Source organism: Oncorhynchus gorbuscha, linkage group LG02, assembly GCF_021184085.1.
Source record: "Oncorhynchus gorbuscha isolate QuinsamMale2020 ecotype Even-year linkage group LG02, OgorEven_v1.0, whole genome shotgun sequence".
Classification (NCBI taxonomy): Eukaryota; Metazoa; Chordata; class Actinopteri; order Salmoniformes; family Salmonidae; genus Oncorhynchus; species Oncorhynchus gorbuscha.
In genome coordinates, this window is record NC_060174.1 from 87,279,978 (window position 1) to 87,302,539 (window position 22,562).

At 42.7% G+C, this 22,562-nt stretch overlaps 1 long non-coding RNA gene across 1 annotated transcript; it reads right to left on the reverse strand.

Annotated features, from left to right (window-relative positions):
* Positions 1 to 10,287: 10,287 nt before the first annotated feature.
* LOC123994675 lies at positions 10,288 to 16,088 on the reverse strand. The gene is made up of 3 exons (XR_006831692.1): positions 15,749 to 16,088; positions 11,562 to 11,674; positions 10,288 to 10,562 (listed from the first exon to the last, which is right to left on the reverse strand). It is a non-coding gene; the product is annotated as an uncharacterized LOC123994675 (long non-coding RNA).
* Positions 16,089 to 22,562: the final 6,474 nt, after the last annotated feature.

Genomic DNA, 22,562 nt, shown 5'->3' on the forward strand with positions numbered 1-22,562 from the left:
CTAACCTGCTAATTGGACTGAAGAGGTAAAGGTCTTGACAGTAAGAACAAAAAGCATATGAAATAAATACTGTGATTTAGGGGCGAATCCAAACTTCCCTGTCAAATTTTCACTTAGCTCAAATGCCTTTTGCATTTTGAATGGGTGGCTATCTTTTTTGTCAGGTGCATGTTAACAGTCGGATAAGATGAGAAAAAATAAGAACGAACCCGCACACTGCTCTCGATCGCATCACTGATCTTTAATAAGCTTTAAGTATCTGCCTCACGGCCAGCATCAGTGCTTTTGTGAGTTTTACACCCTTATGTAGACCTAGTCACACCCACATGCGTTCCACGCATCGAATGGGGTCGGAGGCGAAGGAAAAACAAATAAGTGCTACAAAATATAACATTATATGCATAAATATTCAAATGAAGTATATACATAAAACCCCAATGAGGACATCGACCTACCAAGCAAGTTTTCATAAATCATTGGGTACTGCGTAAGAAAAACGTCAGAGTAATCTGAAAGGGGCATAATTCATGTTCACATTTACAAAACATACATAGGCATTTTTAAAATGTATTTTTATTTCACCTTTTATTTAACCAGGTAGGCTAGTTGAGAACAAGTTCTCATTTGCAACTGCGACCTGGCCAAGATAAAGCATAGCAATTTGATACATACAACAACACAGAGTTACACATGGAATAAACAGAACATAGTCAAATAATACAGTAGAACAAAAGAAAACAAAAAGTCTATATACAGTGAGTGCAAATGAGGTAAGATAAGGGAGTTAAGGCAATAAATAGGCCATCGTGGCGAAGTAATTACAATATAGCAATTAAACACTGGAATGGTAGATGTGCAGAAGATGAATGTGCAAGTAGAGATACAAAGGAGCAAGATAAATAAATTAAATAAATAAATACTGTATGGGGATGAGGTAGGTAGATAGATGGGCTGTTTACAGATGGGCTATGTACAGGTGCAGTGATCTGTGAGCTGCTCTGACAGCTGGTGCTTAAAGCTAGTGAGGAAGATATGAGTCTCCAGCTTCAGAGATGTTTGCAGTTCGTTCCAGTCATTGGCAGCAGAGAACTGGAAGGAAAGATGTCCAAACGAGGAATTGGCTTTGGGGGTGACCAGTGAGATATACCTGCTGGAGCGCGTGCTACGAGTGGTTGCTGCTATGGTGACCAGTGAGCTGAGATAAGGCGGGGCTTTACCTATAGATGACCTGGAGCCAGTGGGTTTGGCGACAAATATGAAGCGAGAGCATACAGGTCGCAATGGTGGGTAGTGTATGGGGCTTTGGTGACAAAACGGATGGCACTGCGATAGACTGCATCCCGTTTGTTGAGTAGAGTGTTGGAAGCTATTTTATAGATGACATCACCAAAGTCGAGGATCGGTAGGATGGTCAGTTTTACAAGGGTATGTTTGGCAGCATGAGTGAAGGATTCTTTGTTGCGATATAGGAAGCCAGTTCTAGATTTAATTTTGGATTGGAGATGCTTAATGTGAGTCGAAGGAGAGTTTACAGTCTAACCAGACACCTAGGTATTTGTAGTTGTCCACGTATTCTAAGTCAGAGCCGTCCAGAGTAGTGATGCTGGACGGGCGAGCAGGTGCGGGCAGTGATCGGTTGAATGGCATGCATTTAGTTTTACTTGCATTTAAGATCAGTTGGAGGCCACTGAAGGAGAGTTGTATAGCATGGAAGCTCGTCTGGAGGTTAGTTAACACAGTGGCCAAAGAGGGGCCAGAAGTATACAGAATGGTGTCGTCTGCGTAGAGGTGTACCAGAGAATCACCAGCAGCAAGTGCAACATCATTGATGTATACAGAGTAGAGAGTTGGCCCGAGAATTGAACCCTGTGGCACCCCCATAGAGACTGCCAGAGGTCCGGTCAACAGGCCCTCCGATTTGACACACTGAACTCTATCAGAGAAGTAGTTGGTAAACGAGGCGAGGCAATCATTTGAGAAGCCAAGGCTGTCGAGTCTGCCAATAAGAATGCGGTGATTGACAGTCTAAAGCCTTGGTCTGGCCGATGAATACGGCTGCACAGTAATGTCTCTTATCGATGGTGGTTATGCAGCTCTTTCAGAACATCAGCTATCTGGATTTGGGTAAAGGACATTTTATCATTAAGACCTTTTAGGAAATAATGTCTGGAGGGTGATAATCCAAAAACATTCTATTTTACTCGGATTTGTATTTATATCACCTGCCCTGTCTGATATCTTAACTTTCTCTATGCCACAAAATGTAAACGTAGAAATGTCATGCTTTAGGTCATTAAGATAATCCCTGTCATTTCTCCTATTTGAACTTTGATGGTCACTGATTCTCTGTTTGAGAGAATGAGAGGTTTTACCTACATAGCACAGCCCACATGGACATTTAACAATGTAGATTACATGGGTGGTGGAGCACTTAATAATGTCATTTATTTGGAACCGTGGGTGGCAGAAATATTCACACCTCATCATATTGCTGCACTGTGCGCAACCTCTGCATTTATAGCTACCATTTGGAAGAGGACGTAAAAGAGCCTGGCTGATTTTCTTTTTTGGCTGGCAGTTGGCATGGACCAATTTATTGCGTAAATTACGACCTCTCCTATATACAACAAGTGGTGGATTCTTAAATTCAGCTGGCATAGCTGGGTCCGATGATAGAACATGCCAGTGTTTCTTGACAGCATCTCCTACTTTTTGCGAGTTCAAAGTATATGTAGTTGTGAACATTACAGGGTGTTCTTTAGCTTGAACGGGTGTTTTTTGTAGCAGTTCATGTCGTGCTTTCAGCAATGCTAAATGTAGAGCTGGAGAATACCCTCTTAGAGCTGGAGAATACCCTCTTAGAGCTGGAGAATACCCTCTTAGAGCTGGAGAATACCCTCTTAGAGCTGGAGAATACCCTCTTAGAGCTGGAGAATACCCTCTTATTAGAAACCTACTGCGCATCTCCGCAGCTTTTTCTAGATAGTCCTCTGTTGAGTGGCATATACAACGCAGTCTGAAAAACTGGCTTCTTAGAAGTCCTCTTTTTAATGGCTCAGGGTGGAAGCTGTCCCCCTGTAATATAGTATTTATGTCTATTTCTTTTCTATACAGATTTGTAAGCAGTGTTCCATTCGATTTCTCAATCCATATATCGAGGTAATGAACACGTTTAGTGTCACGTTCAATTGGGAAGTTGAGATTGGGGTCAATGTCATTGAGGAATGTCAGTCTGTCAGCTCTTTTCCCGTTTCTCCCCATATGCAAAAAGTGTCATCAATATATCAATACCACTTCAAGACTTAATTCAAATATGGATTTTCGTTTTCATTATTAACTAAACGTTGCTTCAAAAAGACCCACATAAAGGTTAGTGTAACTCGGAGCGAATGTGGAGATAGTATTCATCATCAGACCTGAAGTAGTTATACGTCAAAACTTATTCAGCCAGCTGTAGAATAAAGTTGGTTGGTGGGTATTTGTTAGTATCTCTGTCTCTCAAATAGTGAGCTAGGGCTGCCAGCCCCTCCATCCAGGGAATGCCGGTATATAGACTCTCAACATCTAATGTGACCAAAATACAGTCTTCTGTTAAACCCGTTATTGGTGAGACCTTGTTTATGAAGTCTAGGCAGAATTCCTCTGTCCAGTGTTCTTTTGCCCATCTTAAGCTTTTCTTTTTATTGGCCAGTCTAAGATATGGCTTTTTCTTTGCAACTCTGCCTAGAAGGCCAGCATCCCGGAGTCGCCTCTTCACTGTTGACGTTGAGACTGGTGTTTTGCGGGTACTATTTAATGAAGCTGCCAGTTGAGGACTTGTGAGGCATCTGTTTCTCAAACTAGACTCTCGGATGTACTTGTCCTCTTGCTCAGTTGTGCACCGGGGCCTCCCACTCCTCTTTCTATTCTGATTCGAGCCATTTTGTGCTGTTCTGTGAAGGGAGTAGGACACAGCGTTGTACGAGACCTTTTGTTTTTTTGGCAACTTCTCGCATGAAATAGCCTTCATTTCTCAGAACAAGAATAGACTGATGAGTTTCAGAAGAAATATTTTCTTTTCTGGCCATTTTGAGCCTGTAATCGAACCCACAGATGCTGATGCTCCAGATACTCAACTAGTCTAAATAAGGCCAGTTTTATTGCTGCTTTAATGAGCACAACAGTTTTCAGCTGTGCTAACATAATTGCAAAAGGGTTTGTTTTCGAATGATCAATTAGCCTTTTTAAAATTATAAACTTGGATTAGTTAACACAACGTTCCATTGGAACTTCCACAGGAGTGATGGTTGCTGATAATGCGCCTCTGTACGCCTATCTAGATATTCCATAAAGAAATCAGCTGTTTCCAGCTATAATATTCATTTACAACATTAACAATGTCAACACTGTATTTCTGATCTATTTCATTTTAATGGACAAAAAGTGTGATTTTCTTTCAAAAACAAGGACATTTCTATGTGACCCCCAACTTTTGAACGGTAGTGTACATCTGTTTGCTTATTATGGCTTTTTGATATTCCTCAGTGAGGGTGCTGCTTAAACAGCCCCCTGGGTACCATGTGGGAGAGAAATGAGTTACAAATGTCTGGCTTCATGTTCTTCATTATATGAGACACAAGTGGTGATTTTCGATTAGTCATCTGACAGCTGGTCTATCCAGCCAAGCCAACCCTCCTTACGCTGCCATAGAGATAGGCCTTTAGTCGCTGCAGGTAGGCCAGTCATCAAAGACTAAGCACTCATGTCACCCTTCGTAAGCACTGGTGGTCTGAGATGACATCTAGCTTCATAAACGGGTCAGGGGTTTAGTCAATCAGCCCGGCAACTCCTACACTGGCTTTGTCCCAAATGGCACCCGATTCCCTTTTTTTTTTTACCTGGGCCCATAGGGTTCTGGTCAAAAGTAGTGCATTATAGAAGGAATAGGGTGCCATTTGGGACAAATCCACAGCCCTTTGACAACCAGGGGAAAGGTGTTAATTTATGTTGTCTCCAGCTTTGGACTCTATTGTTAAAGTGACAGTTCACCCAAATTACAAAATACATATTTGTTTCCTTACAATGTAAGCTGTCTATGGACAAGGAATGATTTTGTTTACCTGACCAGTGTTTCAAATGGTAACTCTTTAGCATTTGTGCCACAAGTCCAATGCATGCCTTTTCGAAATCAACCTAAAGTTTCTCAATGTATTGTGTAACTCAATTAAATGATATATAAAGGATTTGGACGTAAAGCACGGAAATGGTTATATAGGTACCAGTGACTTGCATTGAATTTGTGACAAAAATGCAAAAAAGTTTTGCATTTGAAACAGTGGCCATACCTTGTCCATAGATGGCAGTGATAGGTGTGCAAGCAATAGGGTGAATGCACTTTGAAGTAAATCTCAGCTCAGTTTAAAGTACACCAATGAAAAAACTTTATTGATCATTGTGATTCAGGATTATCATTAAAAGAGGTTAACATGCCCCATCAATATTAGACAACTATACTGAAAGCCCTTAAATTGCTGCAATAAGTAAATCAAATCAATAATGAGAATAGTCAGATTAACCAATACATAACACGCTGTGGTGGCATAGCAGGAAGATTGGCATACCGTGCACCAAGAGGCTATGAGTTCAAATCCCAGGTGAAGACTGTTGAACAATAATTACTGTATAAATGAACATGCACATTGTAGTACAGTATGACAAAGTGTGTGAAATATGAAAGTTGAAAATATTGTGAGTATACCTAACCTTGCCAACAGATGAAGAGCTATGAATGGATCAGTGGTTCCTCAATCAGGATCTTGATTGGCTTGGAACAGTAACAAGGTGTGATGTGTAATAATAAAAAAATGGGGGGAGGATGCTTCTTAGGTTCCATCAGGCAATGTTCTGACAACTGATACAAATAAATGTTCTTGCAACGTTCTCATGAAATAGGTCTAGAACATTAATATCTTGTGTTCTGAGTATATGGTATGATTGGTGGGTTGTTGATGGAATATTCACCTAACCCTCAGAAAACGGGACACTTGAATGTTCTTGCAACATCCCATGAAACGTGTCTAGAACATTAATATGGTATATTCTGGGAACATGTTCTGTTTGACATTAATGTTACATTAACATTCTCTGAACTGTAACGCTAAAAAGGTTCTCAGGTTTTTGCTAACATAGAATGTTTCCCCTAACAAACGGAAACTAACAATCAAACTTCAGGGGAACATTACGTGTAACATTACAGCCACACACTGTCACGGCCGTTGAATGAAGAGGACCAAGGTGCAGCGTGGTGCGCTTACATATTCCTTTATACGCCGACAAAAACAATAAACAATCCAAAAACAACCGTGACGCTATAGTGCCAACAAACAAAGAACTTCCCACACTGAAAGGAGGGAAAGGGCTACTTAAGTATGGTTCCCAATCAGAGACAACAATTAGACAGCTTTCCCTGATTGAGAACCATACCCGGCCAAAACATAGAAATACAAAATCATAGAAAACAAAAACATAGAATGCCCACCCCAACTCACAACCTGACCAAAACAAATAGAGACATAAAAAGTCTCTCTAAGGTCAGGGCGTGACACACACAAGCCTAAGATCACCATGCACAATCCCAAGCATCAGCTGGAGTGGTGTAAAGCTTGCCGCCATTGGACACTGGAGCAGTGGAAACGCGTTATCAGGAGTAATGAATCACGCTTCACCATCTGGCAGTTGGATGGACGAACCTGAGATTGTCGGATGCCAAGAGAACACTACCTGCCCAAATGCATAGTGCCAACTGTAAAGTTTGGTGGAGGAGGAATAATGGTCTGGGGCTGTTTTTCATGGTTCAGACTAGGCCCCTTAGTTCCAGTGAAGGGAAATCTTAATGCATTAGCATACAATGATATTCTAGACGATTCTTTGCTTCTAACTTTGTGGCAACAGTTTGGGGAAGCCCTTTCCTGTTTCAGCATGACAATACACCATGCACAAAGCGAGATCCATACAGAAATGTTATGTTGATCTGTGTGGAAGAACTTGACTGGCCTGCACAGAGCCCTGACCTCAACCATCGAACACCTTTGGGATGAATTAGAACGCCAACTGCGAGCCATGCCTAATCGCCCAACATCCGTGCCCGACCTCACTAAGGCTCTTGTGGCTCAGCGGAGGCTGTTTATAGCAGCAAAGGGGGAACCAACTCCATATTAATGCCCATGATTTTGGAATGAGATGTTCGATGAGCAGGTGTCCACATACTTTTGGTTATGTAGTGTATCAATGTGTCTTCAGAGCACATGAAAGGTGTGTGTGTGTGGAGAATATCAGTGTTTGGGGGGGTAGGGGGTGGTAGCGGTCTGTGTGTAGTGGGTGCTCTCTACATTTCCAAGTAATTTCAAGGAGAGTGAGATTGAATATCTGCATCACCAGACTTCCTGTACAGTAGCCTACAGACTGAGCCCTCTTGCTCTCTTATTTTCACCCTCCAGTTGTGCTGAGTTGACAGAAGTGGGCACCATCAGAGAGTGGCGACGCCTCCTGCCCTGGGTATTGTAATTACAGTTCTCTCAGCACACATGGTGCTGCTGCCTTAGCCCTGCTGGTCATTTGGGGCTGTGTCTGAGGCAGACGTGTGCTGCTGTGAATCTCAAACACCTCGCTGCTCTGCTGCATTATCAGCACATCTCAGTTCTACTGGACCCGCTGAACCCTCAGCCCTGAGGATAGTGAGGATAGGGTTCTTCAGTCCTGGTCCTGGAGACCATCGTAACTAACACACCTGTTCACCTCATCAAGGGCCGGGTTGAAAAGCTGAATGATTCAATTATCTAAGGGCTTGAACCAAGTGTGCTACTGGGTTACAACAAAAGCATGCACACCCTGTAGGGCCTCCAGGGACGAGCATTAAAGGGATTTGGCTGGAGTTCCCCAAAAATGGTGAAAAGCAAAATGCTATGGATTACTGCTAACAACGTCCATCTACACCCTGAAACAATCCCTTTACGATAGATATGCAGAATTAAACATTCATGCTAACCCCCAGAAACTAATCTAGGTAGATCTGAAACAATTGGATAGACATAAGCAACTAGGCACAAAATTCCACCCAGCCCATATGGGGCAAGGGAAGCAATTATCATACTGTAGAAATCCTATTCAACCCTTTCAGATCTACATGAGTGTCTATGGGGTAGGGTGTAGGGGTGAATTTGGAATTCAGAAATAGTGCCTGGAGCTAAGAACACTTGTGCACAGAAATCATTCCCCCTCTCCCCCATCCCTCATTTAGTGCTCTCCCCCACTCATTCCCTCTCTCTCTCCCTCCCATCCCCATCCCTTGTTTAGTACTCTCCTTCTCCCCCCTACACTGAGACTGTTGTCAAGCCTGGCTAGTCCCCGTGGATAAACAGGGTCCTGTGTATAATTTGATTTGTGCCACCGCAATCCACTCTCTCCCGTTGTTGGGCCGCCTTGTGATATGCCAGCAATGAGTGATTAACACTGCATCCCACTGTATTGGAACACATTACCACATCTCCCAGCGCATAATTACAGTTTAATGTAGTATGTGTTTTCGCCATTGTTTTCTTTGGCCCTGACAAAACACGATCTCTTCTCTCTGCTACCGCTAATAAAACCGCCATTTGGTTGAGCTATTGTAAAGCCGAAGTGCACTTAAATGTGGCTTAATTTAAAGTAGGGGCTATTTAGTCTGGGGAAAGTACTGAAAACCCTAGAAAGATATGAATTTGTGTAAGCCTCAGCTTTACACCAAAGATAAGGGAATAAATTAATGAACTACATGTTAGCAGGTCCAAGCTGAGCATACATGTACTGCAATACAGCTAACAGCCAGATTCAGAAAGCCAGTCAGGTCAAGTTGTCTCCAACTGTCAGGGGCTGTATGTGTGTCCTTGGGGGGGGCACACAATGAAGCGATTAACGACAGACCCTTTTGGCTGACACTGCATGGATTCATGGCATTTCACAAGCAAACTCCAGATAGGGACCCAATTGGACATGTACAGGTAACTGCAAAAATAAAGGAAACACAAACAAAGTGTCTTAATAGGGTGTTAGGCCACCATGAGCCAGAACAGCTTCAATGCACCTTGGCATAGATTCTACAAGTGTCTGGAACTCTATTGGAGGGATACAACATTCTTCCACAAAAAATTCCCTAATTTTGTGTTTTGTTGATGGTGGTGTAAAAAGCTATCTCAGGGGTTCAACTGGGTTGAGATGGCCATGGCATATGGTTCACGTTGTTTTCATGCTCATCAAACCGTTCAGTGACCACTCTTACACTCTTACACCGTGGATGGGGCATAGCCATGGTAGCCAAAATAATGGCCAAATAAATGGCCTGCCCAGCATTTTATACATGACAGGATGTTAATTGCTTAATTAACTTGTGTTTCTATCATTTTGGCAGTTACCTGTAGTTAGCATGTGTTCAAGGTTTCTCAATCAATATACTGCCCAGAAAAGATAATTGGATTTCACTATATTTCTCCATCTTCTAGCTAAATGGACAAAGGCAGAGAAATTAATTTAATACAGATGAAAATACCCTCAAATTAAAGCTGAGAGTCTCCACTTAACCTCAGTCATTGTATCATTTCAAATCCAAAGTGTTGAACTACAGAGCCAAAACAACAAAAAATGTGTCACTGTCCCAAACCTTTTGGACTGTATATTATGTGAGTTCCCTGGACATGCATCCAGTATTTTACAATAAATGAGGTGAAGCTCTGTCATAGTCAACATTGCTTTAAGTGCCTTCTATTAGGGCCTTGGATCTTAGCTGGGGACTTCCACCACAAATCCATTCTCATTTTCTCAATGGAGAGCGGGCTGATCATTTTTAGGCAAGTCAGTTAAGAACAAATTCTTATTTTCAATGATGGCCTAGGAACAGTGGGTTAACTGCCTCTGCCTGGGGCAGAACGACCGATTTGTACCTTGCCAGCTCAGGGGTTTGAACTTGCAACCTTCCGGTTACTAGTCCAACACTCTAACCACTAGGCTACCATGCCGCCCCGATAAATTGGGGCCCAGCATGCTTTGCGGCCACGGTTAAAAACTTCTTGAGGCGATGGGTTCCCCTACAGGAACTGTTTTATGTCATCAACAGTCAAAAAAGTTTGAAATTATTAAATGACAACATACTGTACAGTAGATGCATTCGTTAAGCAGCCAGTGGAAAGCTATACTTTTGGTATGTGTAAATTTCTTGCACAGGTCACACTACTCATGAGGTGTTTGTCAGCTGTCACACAGTGAAGAGAAGTAGAGAATTTAATATGACTGTACCATAGACACTGGGAGTCGAGAAGCAGGTGGTTTAATATAACAAATAACATGGACCGATACAGCGTAGAATCTAGACAACATAAACAATACCGCCTGGGAAAGGAACCTAAGGTAGTGCCAGATAAAGGGAAATTAATGAGTGAGGTAATGGAGTCCAGGTGTGCTTAATTATGAAGCGCAGGTGTGCGTAATGATTAAAGCCAGGTGCACGTAATGATGGTTCCCAGGACCAGTGGTTGGTAAACCAGAGACTTCAAACGCTGGAGCAGAGGAACAGGAGTAGAAGTGACAATGTCTTATTATTAAATGTGAGCATTAACACTGTGTCCCACCTCATCATAAATGACTTAGTTGAAAAAGATATCTTATTATACTGTATAAATACAATCAAAGGGATCATATAGATTCACAATGTGATTAAAACATTCAAAGAAGTGATATCAAATCAAAATCAAATTTATAGGTCACATACACATGTTCAGCAGATGTTATTGCGGGTGTAGCGAAATGCTTGTACTGCTAGCTCCATCAGTGCAGTAATATCTAACAAGTAATCTAAAAAAAAAACTGAAACTGTATCTAACAGTTTCACAACATATACCCAAAATACACATAAATCTTAATAAGGAATGGATTCAGAATATATACATATATGTCAGAGCAGCATTGGACTAAGATACATTGGCATAGTATAGAATATAGTATATACATTTATACATATGAGATGGGTGATTCAATATTAACACACAATTAAAAGTGACTAAGATATCGTAGAATAGTAGAGTACATTTTATACATATGAGATATTAAAGTGGTTAGGGTTTCATTTCCTTAAAGTGGCCAGTGATTCCTCATCTATGTCTATAGGCAGCAGCCTCTGATGTGCTGGAGATGGCTGTTTAGCAGTCAGTGGTGTAGTATAGAATACTATACAGTATATACATATGAAATGAGTGATGCAATATGTAAACACAATTTAAAAGTGACTAAGATACCGTAGAATAGTGTGGAGTGCAGTTTATATATATGAGATGAATAATACTAGATACGGAAACATTATTAAAGTGGCTGGTGATCCATTTCTAAAAATGGCCAGTGATGTGAAGATGGCACTTGAGGGGATGGATGCCGTCTTAACGGCTCTTAACCAACCATGCTATTTTGTTAGTTTTTTCGCATTGTTTGTAACTTTTGTACATAATGTTGCTGCAACCATCTCTTATGAACGAAAATAGCTTCTGGACATCAGAATTACTCACCTCAGATTAGACAGAGTTTTTCTTCAATGATCTTCGGATGGGAGGGAGATACTACAAACACCCGACCAGACCCAGATCCCCGGCATTCGCTGGAGAAGGAAACTGAGATTTCTCTGAAAAAGATTGGGGTGGTTTGTAAGGATCAGGCGACGAGTGGCTAATCCGCCTTTGCCTTCCATCCTGCAAGCTAACGTTCAATCGCTGGAAAATAAATGGGACGAACTGAAAACACGTATATCCTACCAACTGAATATTAAAAACTGTAATATCTTATGTTTCACTGAGTCGTGGCTGAATGACGACATTAAGAACATACAGATGGCAGGTTATACACTATCGGCAGAATAGAATAGCAAGCTCTGGTAAGACACAGGGCTGGGGCTTATGCATATATGTAAACAACAGCTGGTGTACGATATCTAAGGAATCCGTCTCATTCCTGCTTACAAGCAAAAATTAAAGCAGGAAGCACCAGTGACTAGATCAATAAAAAAGTGTTCAGATGAAGCAGATGCTAAACTCCAGGACTGTTTTGCTAGAACAGACTGGAATATGTTCCGGTATTCTTCTGATGGAATTGAGGAGTACGCAACATCAGTCACTGGCTTTATCAATAAGTGCATCGAGGACGTCGTCCCCACAGTGATTGTACGTACATAACCGAACCAGAAGCCATGGATTACAAGCAACATTCGCACTGAGCTAAAGGGTAGAGCTGCCACTTTCAAGGAGCGCGATTCTAACCCGGAAGCTTATAAGAAATCCTGCTATGCCCTCCAACAAACCATCAATACAGGACTAAGATCGAATTGTATTACACCAGCTACGACGCTCATTGGATGTGGCAGGGCTTGCAAACCATTACAGACTACAAAGGGAAGCACAGCCGAGAGCTGCCCAGTGACACGAGCCTACCAGACGAGATAAATAACTTCCATGCTTGCTTTGAGGCAAGTAACACTGAAACATGCATGAGAGCATCAGCTATTTCCGGACGACTGTGTGATCACACTCTCCGCAGCCGATGTGAGTAAGACCTTTAAACAGGTCAACATTCACAAGTCCACATGGCCAGACGGATTATCAGGACGTGTACCCGAGCATGCACTGTTTAACTGGCAAGTGTCTTCACTGACATTTTCAACCTCTCCCTGTCTGAGTCTGTAATACCAACATGTTTCAAGCAGACCACCATAGTCCCTGTGCCCAAGAACACTAAGGTAACCTGCCTAAATGACTACCGACCCGTAGGACTCACGTCTGTAGCCACGAAATGCTTTGAAAGGCTGGTCATGGCTCATATCAACACCATTATCCCAGAAACCCTAGACCCACTCCAATTTGCATACCGCACCAACAGATCCACAGATGATGCAATATACCTGTATATTGCACTCCACACTGCCTTTTCACACCTGGTCAAAATGAACACCTATGTGAGAATGCTATTCATTGACCACAGCTCAGCATTCAACACCATAGTGCCCTCAAAGCTCATCACTAAGCTAAGAACCCTGGGACTAAACACTTCCCTCTTCAACTGGATCCTGAACTTCCTAGCGGGCCGCATACAGGTGGTAACGGTAGGTAACAACACATCCGCCACGCTGATCCTGAACACGGGGGCCCCTCAGGGGTGCAGGTCCATTCCCCTCCTGCACTCCCTGTTCACTCATGACTGCACGGCCAGGTACTACTCCAAAACCGTCATTAAAACCGTCATTAACAGTGGTAGGCTTGATCACCGAAAGCGATGAGACAGCTAATAGGGAGGAGGTCAAAGACCTGACCATGTGGTATGACGACAACAACCTCTCCCTCAATGTGATCAAGACAAAGGAGATGATTGACTACATGAAAAGGAAGTCCGAGCACGCCCCCATTCTCATCGATGGGGCTGTAGTGGAGCATGTTGAAAATCCTCAAAAGATTTTACAGCTGCACCATCGAGCGTCCTGACGGGTTGCATCACTGCCTGGTATGGCAACTACTCGGCCTCCGACCGCAAGGCACTACAGAGGGTAGTGCGTACGGCCCAGTACATCACTGGGGCCAAGATTTCTGCCAACCAGGACCTCTATACCAGGCGGTGTCAGAGAAAGGCTTTAAAAATGGTCAAACACTCCAGCCACCCTAGTCATATACTGTTCTCTCTGATACCGCATGGCAGACGGTACTAGAGCGCCAAGTCTAGGTCCAAGAGGCTTCTAAACCGCTTCTACCCCCAAGCCATAAGACTTCTGAACAGCTAATCAAATGGCTACTATTTGCATTGCCCCTCCCCCCCTCTACGCTGCTGCTACTCTCTGTTATTATCTATGCATAATCACTTTAATAACACTACCTACATGTACATATTATCTCAACTACCTCGACACTGGTGCCCCCACACATTGAGTCCGTACTGGTACCCCCGTTAAATAAAGGTGAAATAAATATTGTTATTTACTGCTGATCTTTAATTATTTGTTTTTCTTATCTCTTACTTTTTTGAGGGTATTTTCTTAAATCTGCATTGTTGATTAGGGCTTGTAAGTAAGCATTTCACTGTTGTACCTGTTGTATTCGGCACATGTGTAACGGTTTTCTAGTGGTGAAGGAGAGTCGGACCAAACTGCAGCATGTAGATTGCGATCCATGTTTAATAAACAACGTAGACACGAAAAAACACAAACACTACAAAACAATAAACGTAACGAAAACCGAAACAGCCTATACTTTGTGTAAACTAACACAGAACAAGGACATCAGGACACTAAGGACAATCACCCACAACACAACCAACGAATATGGCTGCCTAAATATGGTTCCCAATCAGAGACATCGATAAACACCTGCCTCTGATTGAGAACCACTTCAGACAGCCATAGACTTACCTAGAACACCCCACTAAGCTACAATCCCACTACATACACACCACATACAAAAACCCATGTCACACCCTGGCCTGACCAAATAAATGAAGATAAACACAAAATACTTCGACCAGGGCGTGACAACATGTGACAAATAACATTTGATTTGATTTCTAATCTATGTCTATAGGCAGCCGCCTTTGATGTGCTAGTGATGGCTGTTTAGCAGTCTGATGGCCTTGAGATAGAAGCTTTCTTTCAGTCTCTCGGTCCCAGCTTTTATGCACCTGTACTGACCTCACCTTCTGGATGATAGCAGGGCGAACAGGCAGTGGCTTGAGTGGTTAATGTCCTTGATGATCTTTTTGGCCTTCCTATGGCATCGGGCGTTGTAGGGTGGGAAGTTTGCCCCCGGTAATGCATTGGGCAGACCGCACCCCCCTCTGGTGGACTTTGCAGTTGTGGGCGGTGCAGTTGCCATACAGGATGCTCTCAATTGTGCATCTGTAAAAGTTTTAGGTGTTAATCCACATTTCTTAAGCCTCCTGAGGTTGAAGAGGCGCTGTTGCGCCTTCTTTACCACACTGTCTGTGTGGGTTGACCATTTCAGTTTGTCAATGATGTGTACGCGGAGAAACTTGAAGCTTTCCACCTTCTCCACTGCGGTCCCATCGATGTGGATGGGGTGGTGCTCCCTCTGTTGTTTCCTGAAGTCCACGATCATCTCCTTAGTTTTGTTGAGTGAGAGGTTATTTTCCTGGCACCACACTCCCAGAGCCCTCACCACCTCCCTGTAGGCTGTCTCATCGTTGTTGGTAATCAAGCCTACTACTGTTGTGTCTGCAAACTTGATGATTGAGTTGGAGGCGTGCTTGGCCACGCAGTCATGGGTGAACAGGGATTACAGGTGGGAGCTTAGCACACAACCTTGGGGGCCCCAGTGTTGAGGATCAGTGAAGAGATGTTGTTTCCTACCTTAACCACCTGGGAGTGACCCGTCAGGAAGTCCAGGATTCAGTAGCACATGACGGGGTTCAGACCCAGTGCCTCGAGCTTGATGATGAGCTTGGAGGGTAGTATGTTGTTGAATGCTGAGTTATAGTCAATTAACAGCATTCTTACATAGGTATGCCTCTTGTCCAGATGGGACAGGGCAGTATGCAGTGTGGTGGCGAATGCATAGTCTGTGGATCTATTGGGATGGTAGGCAAATTGAAGTGGGTCTAGGGTAACAGGTAAGGTGGAGGTGATATGATCCTTGACTAGTCACTCAAAGCACTTCATGATGACAAAGGTGAGTGCTACAGGGCAATAGTAATTTAGTTCAATTACCTTTTTTTCATTCTTAGGTACAATGGTGGCCATCTTGAAGCATGTGGGGACAACATACTGAGATAGGGAGAGATTGAATATATCTGTAAACACACTAGCCAGCTGGTCTGTGCATGCTTTGAGGACGCGGTTTGAGATACCATCTGGGCCGGCAGCCTTGCGAGGGTTAACACGCTTAAACGTCTTACTCACATCGGCCACGGAGAAGGAGAGCCCACAGTCCTTGATAGCGGGTTGCATCGGTGGCACTGTATTGTCCTGAGTGAAGAAGGTTTTCAGCCTGTCCGGAAGCAAGATGTCAGTGTCCGCGACGTGGTTGATTTTCCTTTTATAATCTGTGATTGTCTGTAGACTCTGCCACATACGTCTCGTGTCTGAGCCGTTGAACTGGGACTGAACTTTGTCCCTATACTGACGTTCAGCCTGCTTGATTGCTTTATATTTACAGTCTTCTTGCCCTTGCTAAATGCGGTGGTTTGCACTTTCTGTTTCTGATTGGGGTAGGTTTTAATGCAGTGGGTACACCATCTCCTATGCACTTCCTGATAAACTCATTCACTGTATCGGTATATGTGTCAATATTATTTTTTATATTATTTTCTGAAGCTACTCTGAACATATCCCAGTCCGCGTGATCAAAACGATCTTGAAGCGTGGATTGCGATTGGTCAGACCAGTGCTAAATAGTCCTCTGAGTTTCTGCCTATAGGAGGAGCACAATGGAATCATGGTCCGATTTTCCGAATGGAGGGCGGGGAAGGGCCTTTATTTGCATTCTGGAAGGTATTATAACAATAGTCGAGAGTTTTAGCAGTACCACAATCAATATGTTGATAGAATTTCTGGAGCCTTTTCCTCAAATTTTTGTCACGGATCCCTCAGGAACTTTCATTATGCACACCTGGCCCCTATTCCCAGTGATTAGTAATTGTATAAGTGTGCCCTTGGTTTACCGGTGTCCTGTCGATTATTGTTACTATTTCTGTTGGTGCGTGTGAGTACCTGTGCTGTGTGTTTTTGCTTTCGTGCCATTGTGGATTGCGCAGATGATTACAAGTCCCGTCCCATGAGTTAATCATTGTGTGCTTGTTTTATTTATTTGAGGTACTGCTCGCTCTTTTGTTTCTTGTTTCAATCCTGTGTTTTGTATAATGTTTTTTTTGGTGATCGTCCCAATGCCTTTACACGGCACGCTGTAATTTGGGTGTAAATAAAAACCCTTTTACGCATTCCTGCGCCTGTCTCCCGAGTCAATCATACAGGTGTGACAATTGGCTTTGTTAAAATCCCCAGCAAGAATAAATGCAGCCTCAATATGTGGTTTCCATTTTGCATAAAGTCCAGTGAAGTTCTTTGAGGGCGGTCGTGGTATCGGCTTTAGGGAGGATATAGACGGCTGTGGCTATTATTGACGATAATTTTCTCGGGAGATTTGGCATTTGATTGTGAGATATTCTAGGTCGGGTGAACAGAAGGACTTGAGTTCCTGTATGTTATCACAGTTACACCATAAGTCGTTGATCATAAAATATATACAGTGCCTTGCGAAAGTATTCGGCCCCCTTGAACTTTGCGACATTTTTTCCACATTTCAGGCTTCAAACATAAAGATATAAAACTGTATTTTTTTGTGAAGAATCAACAAAAAGTGGGACACAATCATGAAGTGGAACGACATTTATTGGATATTTCAAACTTTTTTAACAAATCAAAAACTGAAAAATTGGCCGTGCAAAATTATTCAGCCCCTTTACTTTCAGTGCAGCAAACTCTCTCCAGAAGTTCGGTGAGGATCTCTGAATGATCCAATGTTGACCTAAATGACTAATGATGATAAATACAATCCACCTGTGTGTAATCAAGTCTCCGTATAAATGCACCTGCACTGTGATAGTCTCAGAGGCGCAGAGAGCATCATGAAGAACAAGGAACACACCAGGCAGGTCCGAGATACTGTTGTGAAGAAGTTTAAAGCCGGATTTGGATACAAAAAGATTTCCCAAGCTTTAAACATCCCAAGGAGTACTGTGCAAGCGATAATATTGAAATGGAAGGAGTATCAGACCACTGCAAATCTACCGAGACCTGGCCGTCCCTATAAACTTTCAGCTCATACAAGGAGAAGACTGATCAGAGATGCAGCCAAGAGGCCCATGATCACTCTGGATGAACTGCAGAGATCTACAGCTGAGGTGGGAGACTCTGTCCATAGGACAACAATCAGTCGTATATTGCACAAATCTGGCCTTTATGGAAGAGTGGCAAAAAGAAAGCCATTTCTTAAAGATATCCATAAAAAGTGTTGTTTAAAGTTTGCCACAAGCCACCTGGGAGACACACTAAACATGTGGAAGAAGGTGCTCTGGTCAGATGAAACCAAAATTGAACTTTTTGGCAACAATGCAAAACGTTATGTTTGGCGTAAAAGCAACACAGCTCATCACCCTGAACATACCATCCCCACTGTCAAACATGGTGGTGGCAGCATCATGGTTTGGGCCTGCTTTTCTTCAGCAGGGACAGGGAAGATGGTTAAAATTGATGGGGAAGATGGATGGAGCCAAATACAGGACCATTCTGGAAGAACCTGATGGAGTCTGCAAAAGACCTGAGACTGGGACGGAGATTTGTCTTCCAACAAGACAATGATCCAAAACATAAAGCAAAATCTACAATGGAATGGTTCAAAAATAAACATATCCAGGTGTTAGAATGGCCAAGTCAAAGTCCAGGCCTGAATCCAATCGAGAATCTGTGGAAAGAACTGAAAACTGCTGTTCACAAATGCTCTCCATCCAACCTCACTGAGCTCGAGCTGTTTTGCAAGGAGGAATGGGAAAAAATTTCAGTCTCTCGATGTGCAAAACTGATAGACATACCCCAAGCGACTTACAGCTGTAATCGCAGCAAAAGGTGGCGCTACAAAGTATTAACTTAAGGGGGATGAATAATTTTGCACGCCCAATTTTTCAGTTTTTGATTTGTTAAAAAAGTTTGAAATATCCAATAAATATCGTTCCACTTCATGATTGTGTTCCACTTGTTGTTGATTCTTCACAAAAAAATACAGTTTTATATATTTATGTTTGAAGCCTGAAATGTGGCAAAAGGTCGCAAAGTTCAAGGAGGCCGAATACTTTCGCAAGGCACTGTATGTGCAGTTATGTGCACCAGGTCATTGCTTTAATATATATATATATATATATATATATTTAACCAGGAAGGCTAGTTGAGAACTAGTTCTCATTTACAACTGCGACCTGGCCAAGATAAAGCAAAGCAGTGCAACACAAACAACACAGAGTTACACATGGAATTAACAAAACATACAGTCAATAATACAATAGAAAAAACGTATATATACAGTGTGTGCAAATGAGGTATGATAAGGGAGGTAAAGGCAGTAAATAGGCCATAGTGGCAAAATAATTACAGTTTAGCAATTTAACACTGGAGTGATAGAGACTGGAGTTATAGATGAAGATGCATGTGCAAGTAGAGATACTGGGGTGCAAAGGAGCTAAAAATAAAAATAACAGTATGGGGATGAGGTAGTTGAATGTGCTATTTACAGATGGGCTATGTACAGGTGCAGTGATCTGTGAGCTGCTCTGACAGCTGGTGCTTAAAGTTAGTGAGGGAGATATGAGTCTCCAGTTTCAGTGATTTTTGCAATTCGTTCCAGTCATTGGCAGCAGAGAACTGGAAGGAAAGGCAGCCAAATGTGGAATTGGCTTTGAGGGTGACCAGTGAAATATACCTGCTGGAGCGCTTGCTATGTTGACCAGTGTACTGAGATAAGGCGGGGCTTTACCTAGCAAAGACTTATAGATGACCTGGAGCCAGTGAGTTTGGCGACAAATATGAAGCCAGCCTAAGAGAGCATACAGGTCGCAGTGGTGGGTAGTATATGGGGCTTTGGTGACAAAACGGATGGCAATGTGATAGACTGTATCCAATTTGCTGAGTAGAGTGTTGGTGGCTATTTTGTAAATGACATCGCCGAAGCTTTCTCTCTCTGCTGTGTTCACTGAGGCATTGTGCCCGCCCTGCAACCTCATTGGATAATGCTGGCCAGGCATCTTGCTAGCTATCACTCTAATGCGAGGGGCTGAAGCTATTTGGATAGAACTCAAATCGAGGGGGCATGCCCACGTGGGGGAAAATGGCCCCAAAGTACCGGAGCAAGTCTTTAAGGGGAGGACACACACTCTAGGAGAGCAGTCATCTTCATTATCCCCACAGAGCCTGTTGGCGACACTGCGTGTCACTTCCTCATGTTAGGCCGCTCCATCTCCTTTGATCCTCCCCTGATCAGAGGCACGACTCTGAATATCAATGAAGCCATTGATGCCTCCCTGAAGGGGCTCCGCTGCTCGGGCCAACCAGGTGCAAATATTGCACTGTCACTCTCTTGAATGGAGGCGGCAGAGGGCGCAGTGCAGGGCGCAGCTCCCATGTAGTTAACGAGAAATAATTGGAGAAATGTACCAGAGAGTAGAGGGGTAGGGCGCGCTGGAGGACGGCGCTAAGAGTTTAAAATCTAATCATAGACCTGTCAACATGTATTAATGTGAGTGGATGGGAGCTGAAGGAAAATCAAAATGCAGACAAGAGAAAAGAATGGTGTCTCCAGTGTCAGGGAGATATACTGTAGGAGGCAACACTAGCCAGAGGTGGGCCACAATAGTTTTTTCCTTTAAGGAGGTAAGGCATCTTATTAAGTGTATTGCCAATCTCTGTTTGCATGTGAAAAAACAAAAAGCAAAAACAACTGAGCAGAATATATTATTGTTCATTGGAAATAGCCCAAGTGGCCACACAGGTCGGCCTATGACGTCTTCGATAACAGTTCACATACTCAAACTTAGAGCAGTCAACACTGACGAGAATTAGAGTGTAGCGCTTAACAAATGGCACGCTATTCCCTACTCAGTCCACTATTTCCACAGATCATTATAAGGGTGCAGGAGAACTTGTAAATTGGCTATAATAATTACGATACCTTTTCAAGCGCCAAATGGACTCAAAGTCTGATTTTCAAGGTAAAATTGAATTTCTGAGCTCCAAATTCAAGTTCAAGCAGGCTACTTCAAGCCCCCTTGTATCATTTAAAATTGCAGGTCTAACATAGAAAATGTGTATTTGTCATGTTATTTCATTACCAGATAATATTGTCAATTAGCCCACTAGGCCATGTAAGTCATGATATCCTGAATAATGTATAGGAATAGCATTGGGTGTTGTGCAATAGTCTATCCTAAACAATTGGGCACATTCGACTGTGTCCAATCCGAGGCACTAAAACATGTGAAAACATGAATTTATGCTTTCTGTGTTAAATCTAAAGAGAACCTAAAACAAGCAGACAACAACGGATGATCAACATCAATTCGCTATGGATATGAGATCCAACGTGTATCCAAGTACAAATGCCTTTACTGGCGTAACAAATGAGACACCCAAATATTTGACATTCCACCTTTTTTCCGGTACTCCGGCTGTTGTTGCCACATGCGCTGTCACAACAGCTGTTCATCACTTCATTCTCATCTGTAAAATTCCTTCCTGGATCAGATGATGATGTGTGAAAATATTACGTCTTAATTAAATCAGCTGGATACCAAATGCTCATCCAACAAGTAATATGTATAATTGTTGAAGAACCATGTTAATGACAGTATTAATTTAGATTTTAAGTATCAAGGTATCAAGGACTGTTTCGGTTAAAGCATTACATTTTGCAATGCATACATTATTTTGGATTTGTGTGCCCATGAATACTGTTTTCACCGAGTAACATACATATTTACTGCATTTCTGAGATCTCAATACGAAAAAGTGTCTGACTGCTAGATCCAAGATTCTTACAGGGTTCAATGTGAATTTTTATACCCCCTTTTCTACCCAATTTCGTGGTATCCAATTGTTAGCAGTTACTATCTTGTCTCATCACTACAACTCCCGTACAGGCTCGTTAGAGACTAAGGTCGAAAGCCATGCGTCCTCCGAAACACAACCCAACCAAGACACGCTGCTTCTTAACACACCACGCATCGGCCAGCCGAACCAATGTGTCGGCGGCCTGGTTAGTGTGCACCGCCCCCTGGCCCGCCACAGGAGTGGCTAGTGCGCGATGAGACAATGATATCCTTACCAGCCAAACCCTCCCTAACCCGGATGACGCTAGGCCAATTGTGCTTTGCCCCGTGGACCTCCCGGTCGGATGCGAGTCTCTGGTGGCACAGCTAGCACTGCGATGCAGTGCCCTAGACCACTGCGCCACCGGGGAGGCCTTCGACATTTAATTTAAATGATTATTGCTTAATATATGATATAAAGACAACATAAACTGCCATAAACGCAAGGAAAGAAAAGTAATGTTTTATGTCATATGATTTTGGACAAATTCATCAAGATGAACCATGATAATGGGTTAAGAAAGGTATTATGTGAACAAGTGAATTTTATTGAATATACTGTAGCTATGTTTCCCCTTATAATGCATCTTAATGACATGAAAACAATTAGCTGATTAATATGAATAATATTCCCAATGGTTTGGATTGAATGGACACAGGGCAAAATGGCAATTGTGACACTTAGTTGCTTTAATTTGAATTGCAAAGACATTGCAATAGGCCAACGCAACTCAAACGCTCCCTCTCATTTTAATTCCTGAATATTCACGAGAGAGATGTAGAATGGCACATTTTTTTCCCCCTCGGTCAGATACTTCTTATTAGCATTGTACTGTACAGTAATGCTGTCTTGGAGTGATTATGGTAATGCAATATTCTATTAGCCACCATGT